Raw genomic sequence first — 7,254 nt, forward strand, 5'->3', positions numbered from 1 at the left:
CTTGTTTCGTAGTTCTCACATACGTGTTCTTGTAAACTTTTGCTTTATCAATAGTTTGACTGCTGCTATCACATATGCTTCATGAAAGGAAAAGGTCTGAAGTTTTAGTTTACAAAAAGGAAAGGTCTGAATTCTTTAGTTTATCAAAGCGTTAGAAATAATAATCATAAATAACTATAAATAAATAAATTCTATGTCTTTTACCCCTTTTTTCCCTTTGTATTAAACTTTATAGCTAGTTAAGTTACAGGCTTACTAGCACTTACTAAATTTCTTAATATGCAATTTAATTTAATGATATTTACATATAACACCATGACCAATAGGAGAAGATTCAAAATGAAGGCCATGACTAATTAATTAATTATATTGAGGATGACTAAGTTTGGAACCATTCACCAATTTGAATTTGCCCTTTTAACTACTTCTTATACATGTTGACTTTGATTATTTCTTAATTTCCACACCAATTAAATTAATTTCTTCTTCTCCACGAAATAGATATTGCCTCTAAGATTTCTTGCATAAGTGTATATATATACACAGACCTTCCACGTTCAAAAGCAAACAGAAACACATAAAAGTGAAGAGAGAGGGAGAGAGATGAGGTTTTTGTGGTTGGTCTTGCACTTATGCTGCTTAATGCTTCTCTTTTCTTCTTCTTCTCAGGTTACGATGTAGGGCATCACTTTTGTTCATAATTAATTCTTTCTTTTTTGTGAAAGAATTAAATTTTATTATTTATTAGCTAAAGTGAGCTTGCATTTACAGGAAATATTATCCAACTCCTCCAAGGATTAATACCGACAGAGGCCGCGATAGAGATCGGGCAAGACCTGCACCCCCGCCTCCGAGAGGAAGACCACCCGGGCGTCCCTGAGCTATAGACTAGGTTATATATATGTAAGCTCTTGGATGATCACGTGATTATTGTAGGTCATGAATTCTTAAAATTCACCTAGATAATTGCATTTCCCGTTCAAAAACTTGTTATTTATTTAAAAGAAAAGAAAACTTGTTAATTAAGTGGATCATCCACAAGTTCTTCCTGTTTAATTACTTCGGTAATTAGGAAACTCTCCATCTTTGTTTCTTTAATTTTCGTTACTTCCGATGTATAATGTAAACATGTGTTTTTTCAAGGTTGTTCTTCCTGTTTGATTACTTCGGTAATTAGGAAACTCTATCTTTGTTTCTTTAGTTTTCGTTACTTTGGATGTATAATGTAATCATATGTTTTTTCATGTATTAATTGGAAGGCACAGGGAAGAATGTCGACTATTTAGAGTACATTATAGCTTTGTCTTTCTATTTTAACCAAACTAGCTACTAATAAGTTAGTTCATTTTGTTTGTCATCACTCGGTTTTCTACCCTGTTTTTTTACATATTCAAAAACTTAAAAAAATCTCAAAAAATATATTTTCAATGCAATTTAACTGGTTCGCATTTATTAATTTTTTTTTATTTTCAATCTTTTTTTTTTGTCATTTTTATATTTCTTATCATGGACTTTATTCTTACTCTAAATTCATAAATCAAATATTATATTCATTACTCTAAATTAAGTTTTTATTAATAATAAATATATATTTATATGAATATAATAATTTCATATATAACCAACCGATTGGTTACAAAATATATTAAACTAACATGGTAATCAAGCAAGGAGAGAGGCACCAAAATAAACACTAAGTTTTGACCCCCTCTTCAAGCAACTAAGAGATAAGGTGATAAGGTTTAAAAATAGTCCCACACAATAGATGGGTGGGGGAGAAAATAATAGTGAAGAAAAGAGAGAAAACATTTGAAGTGAAATTTTAGGGGAAAGGAATATTTTGAAGGGAAGAGATGAAAAAAAAAATGAAGAAGAAGAACACAATCTACAAAAAAAAAACAGAGAGAGAAAAAGACAAAAAAAAAATTAAAATTAAAATTAAAATTAAAAAGAAAAAAGAAAAAAAGAGAAAATATAGAAGCTCTCTCCCTCATTTTCTCTTCACCATCAAACTCCAACACCACCAATCACCATGAAAAGCCACTGACCATCTCCAACAACAAACCCTAATCAATATCTTGAATATGTTTATGCATATCATTATCTCATGTGGCACTTTTATATTTTAAAAGTAAAGATTGAACCTTGTTACCAAATTCTTATCTTAAATTATTACTTTAGATCTTTTTTTCACCTTTAATAACAAACATGCATATATATAAAAGTTTAGGCAAACTTTTAGCATATAACATGTAGCTTTCTTATTAAAAACAAACATGGAGTAGTTTATCCTAAGTAGAATATATAAGCTGATTTTTATCTTTTCTATTACATAATTAGTTTTTTATATCTTTTTTATTATATAACTAGCCTTTTAGAATCTTTAAAAATTAGTTAAGATTTTCTACTTACCATAAAACTAGGTGTCAACCTTTTTTTATATGTAGTTTGCCTCAATGTCTCTTATGATATAATTTAAAAAACTCCAATGTTCATTTTGATTTTTAAATTTCTTTTGAAAAACATATAAACAAGAATTCATCTTTGCAATGTGGGGCTCGATTATTCCCATCTACTTTTAGATTTGGTCAATAAATAATTTAAAGAGAGAAGGTGATCTTTAATAGGTAATCCAAGACCCTCGTATCTCCGATTTAACAAAAATAAAAATATACAAAAAAATAATCAATGACAATTTATTTTTTAGAACTTAAATAAAGAAAAAACAGAGATCCAGATAAATGTCATTTTCCACTTGTAAAATTTGGATCGTCAATTGGCTTTCGCTTTAAGGGATATTTGAGAGTGTGGTAGCAGTTACTTATCAAAGTATATTTCGTTCAAAAATACATCAAAATAATATTTTTTTATTTTTAAAAAAATATTTTTGACATCATCACATCAAAATAATTTTAAAACATAAAAAAAAAATTAATTTAAAACAAAGAAAATAATAAATAATTTTTTTCAAAAATACTTTTAAAATACAAAAATAAAAAGTAGCATAAAAAGTTGAAACTATTAAGATTAAAATTATCTGCCTATTTGTAGACCACAGAGCAAAGAAAGAAAGAAAAGAAGAAAAAGAGATCCGCCTACCCTACAACTTTCTCATTTCACTTCCTATCAAAGTTAAAACTGAAGTTACCACTTACAAGTCATCACTACCCTAGGAAAGTTTTATTTAAGTAATTAATTATCTTTGTCAATTCTGTTATCTTTGTCAACGTTAAGTTTAATTAATTATTTAAGTACACTAAGTTTTAGTATTTTTTAAAGAGAATTAACTCAATTTGTCCTCTATTTTAGGTCAAATTTTTAATATATCTTAATAAGTTTAATTACTTTCAATCTGTAATTATATTTTATGTCATTTTCCAATCTATCCTTATAACAAATAATTTCATGCAAAATAAAATAAATACTCTTAAGAAATTCAAAAACCACCTAATTTTATAAGAATACATAAACTTGGAGAAGAAAAAAACGAATTGTGTTGAAATTCATTTTTTTCATTATTACTTTTTTAAAAATATAAATTAGGTTTAGTTTGAGTAGTTTCTCATGTGGGGTTAGTTTTATCAATTTAGATAAGAATATCTAATATAAAAATATATTGAAAAATGACTCAATATTCAAGAATAAATTGTGAGCAATATAACTTATGAAGATAATTAAAAACTACATATTGAGTTAATTCAAATTGTGTATTCTTAAATTCAAATTCTGAAGATGTATTATAAACTCTAGTCTTGTGTAACTCAATGCTTCTATTTTTCTTTTCTTTTTTTAAATTCAATCTAAAGCTCTGATTATTTTATCTTGTATTTAATAACTGACGTCTATTCTTCTGATCTTTTCAGCAAGCAATTGCTTTCCAGCCAACCCTTTGTAGTTTAATCTATGATCAGTATCTTCCTAGGAACTTCCCCATTACGTACAATTTGACCACAGAAATTAAAAATTGATAGCATACGAACGTGTAAGTATAAATATACGTATTTTTCTCCATTAGAACATATACAGAGGAGGTGGGGCGTTTGTATTACTTATAGCTTCCTCCTCCATACGTCCATACAACAAAGTGTCAGGTGTGTATGATCCTTGGCCTCATCCCAAACTATATACAAAAAAATCCAACTGGCTCACGAATTTGACCACGGCCGCCATCTCCCGTGCCGCGTCCTCCAAGTAGCCGGACACTCAGACCATCACCTCCGGCTCCTTCACCATGGCTCCTGGCAGCGGTGACCCACGAACATTCAACAAATTGCCATTGTAGCTCAAACTCTCATAATTTACTTATTTTTTTTCGATAGGCCCTCGAGATGTTCAGGGTTTGCTTGTGATCTTGTTGTTGTTTATTTTGAGAAGTTACTTGTTTAGTTCGTTTTTCCGTGTGATATAACTGTGTCTGTACCCCGTAAATTTGTTTGTGTTCTTTTAGCTGCCACATTTTTATTTATTTTTTTTAGTAAAAATATACACTAGTAGTTACACAACAAATTTCTGTTAATTATATATATATATATATATATATATATATATATATATACACACACACATCCAATTTAAAATATAAATTATTCTTATTTTGGTCAAATTAACGTGTCAAATCTTTTGTTAAAGTTGCTCCAGTCAATGTCACATGTCCACCATAAAAGTTATAGGGTTATGCCATATATAAAAATAAACACTATGAAAAAGAAATAATAATAATATATTTTTGAAATAACAAAAACAGCACAAAGGTATGTATTAAATTATGCGTAACAAGGTCAGCCTTAGTTGTCTGTGTGATGTGAACACAAATTTCTTTTCTCCGGAATGATATTAATTAAACATGCCAGTCAATTTACTGTGGTGAGTGTTGAATTAATAATAATAATAATAATAATAATAATCGAAAAAGAAGAAAATAAACTTTGCGAAATCGGACCTTTTCAACCATTATTTGGTATGAAAAGTATGTATTGGCAGGCTGCGCCTTGCTGTGTCTCTCTATATATTTTCTTCTTTAGTGCCATACTTTCATCACTCATTGCATCTGTATGAAATTCGAGATAGAGAGGAAAATGAAGTTATTGGCGTTTTTTTTATGCTTGTGCTGCTTAATTTTCTTTTTCCAATCATCCACAGAAGCCAGAGCTCCGCCGCTTCCACTGACACCTGGGCGATTACAGCCACCTGCACCGCCGCCCCCACCACCCGAGGGTCGTTTCAACGATCAGCCCAGACGTTCCCCGCCACCTCCTGGCGCACCTCCTGGAGGTCGTCCATGAAGAACTAATCAACGTTTATCTTTTTTTCGATGGATGATGAAGAATAATCCACATACATATGCCTAGCTAGTCCATGAATATTTGCATAGAACTGCTGGGTTCCATTTTAAAATTCACATTTATATATCCATGTCAATAACAGCGATCATGATGATTATCTACAAAATCTTCATGGTCTCACTAGAGTATATTATTGTTGTTGTTATTATTATTATTTATGTTGAGAATGCTGAACACTTGTTATTTTTCTTCTATGTAAATCAGGAGTGTTATAACTCAATTCTGGGTTATTTTTTAAAAATCAATTTTTTTTAAAATAAAATAAAAACTGGCAACGTGGAGAAAGTAGATCGGGAAATCAAGCTGTAATTTTTTAAGGAAATTTAAGGCCTAATTGTATCTCATTGTGTCCAAAAATAGAGAAAAAAATATAAATTTAAGGTCAAATTAAATGATTATTGGATGAATTTGCATAAAAATTAAGTTCAATGACATACTTAAATTTTTAATAGGCCAATTTGATTTAATCATGGGCCAAATTAAATTTTAATTATGTTTAAGAATTAATTTGGGTCCAATTGAATGATTTAATTAAGTGCAAGGACTTAATTATACTTTAAATGGAGCAAATTAATTTTATTTGGGGCTTAATTGGTGAAAATTTAAGATTGGAATTTTAAGAGACCAAATTTAATTTTTAACAAGTTAATTAATTGAAATTAGGGGCAAAATTGTAAGAAAATTGAAGTTTTTGGGTCAATTAGGGGTTAAATTGCATAAATTCAAGACCAAGGACTATACTGCAAAAGGCACGTAAATCCAAGGCTCAAACAGTAATTCATCAGGGGCTTAATTGCAAAATTTAGGGTCAATTAGGGGTTCAATTGAAAGCAATTGAAAGAGGAAGGACTGAAATAAACTTTGGCCAAAAACATAATTATGGTACTGTTCATCTTCTTCTTTAATTCTCTAAAATAGTTGGTCCGGTTACCTACTTTGCAACTGCATTTAATGTACCTAACGTCAACTAAATTTGTCAAAACTTGAATGAAACTGATCACCAGACATTCCTCTACGTTCAGGTATGGTCTTCACCGGCTCACTGGCAAATAAACAGACGTGGCACCACTCCAAAGAGGCCAACTCAGATAGCCTACAGCTGCAGATTTGACAATTTGATAGTGCATCATGCCTACTTTGAGCCAACGGTTGGAATCCTTCCCATCTGAATCAAGGGTTGAAATTTTTCTCCAGTGTAGACAAGATTGCCCTCTTCCACTGTCTATAAATAGAGGTAGATTTTATGACCTAAGGGAGGAAAAAATCGAGTCTAGAATAAGCCAAAAAATCAACCTCTTCCCGGTTTCTGCCACTCTCTCTATTTTTCTATCTTTTTTTCTCTCCACCGCGTCTTCAGCCGTTGAAGACCCCATAGAAACTTTCTCATCCACAATTGTAATTTAGTATCTCTTGGATTGTAATCAAATCAATATAATCATCAATTATAGAGAAAATTAAGTACAACATCAAATTATAAAATTTTAAATTTTAAATAATTGAAGATTACAATTTATTTTTATAATTGTTAGGTTGCATTTTTATATATATACACCTTTTAATTGGTTAAGTGTAATTACACATCAAATTAAATTAATAAATTTTCTCCTTTATTTTTATATGATATAGAGCAAATGATATTCCTGTATTGAGTATTTTAACTTTTATCACCTTATTGACAAGCAGCATTATTAATTACCCATTGTTGTACACATACCATTAGTTTCTTTTCATCTTTATTTACTTTCTTTTGTTAATCTTTTTAATTTTTTCCGTCATTTTTCTTGATATCATCATCATTCCTCCCTTACAAGAAAATCTTATTACTATCGACCTATATTTGATTAAGTAATTTAAACTCTAATCTTACAATTTACTAGCCTTGTTTTTGTTGCTCTTGGAATCACAATTTGAA

The 7,254-nt window shown here is 29.8% G+C and overlaps 1 long non-coding RNA gene across 1 annotated transcript; it reads left to right on the forward strand.

Moving 5' to 3' along the window:
* The first annotated feature begins 568 nt into the window (after positions 1 to 568).
* LOC133675317 (uncharacterized) lies at positions 569 to 1,290 on the forward strand. The gene is made up of 2 exons (XR_009835397.1): positions 569 to 677; positions 772 to 1,290. It is a non-coding gene; the product is annotated as an uncharacterized LOC133675317 (long non-coding RNA).
* Positions 1,291 to 7,254: the final 5,964 nt, after the last annotated feature.

Source organism: Populus nigra, chromosome 16 (genome assembly GCF_951802175.1).
Source record: "Populus nigra chromosome 16, ddPopNigr1.1, whole genome shotgun sequence".
In the NCBI taxonomy this organism is placed as follows: Eukaryota; Viridiplantae; Streptophyta; class Magnoliopsida; order Malpighiales; family Salicaceae; genus Populus; species Populus nigra.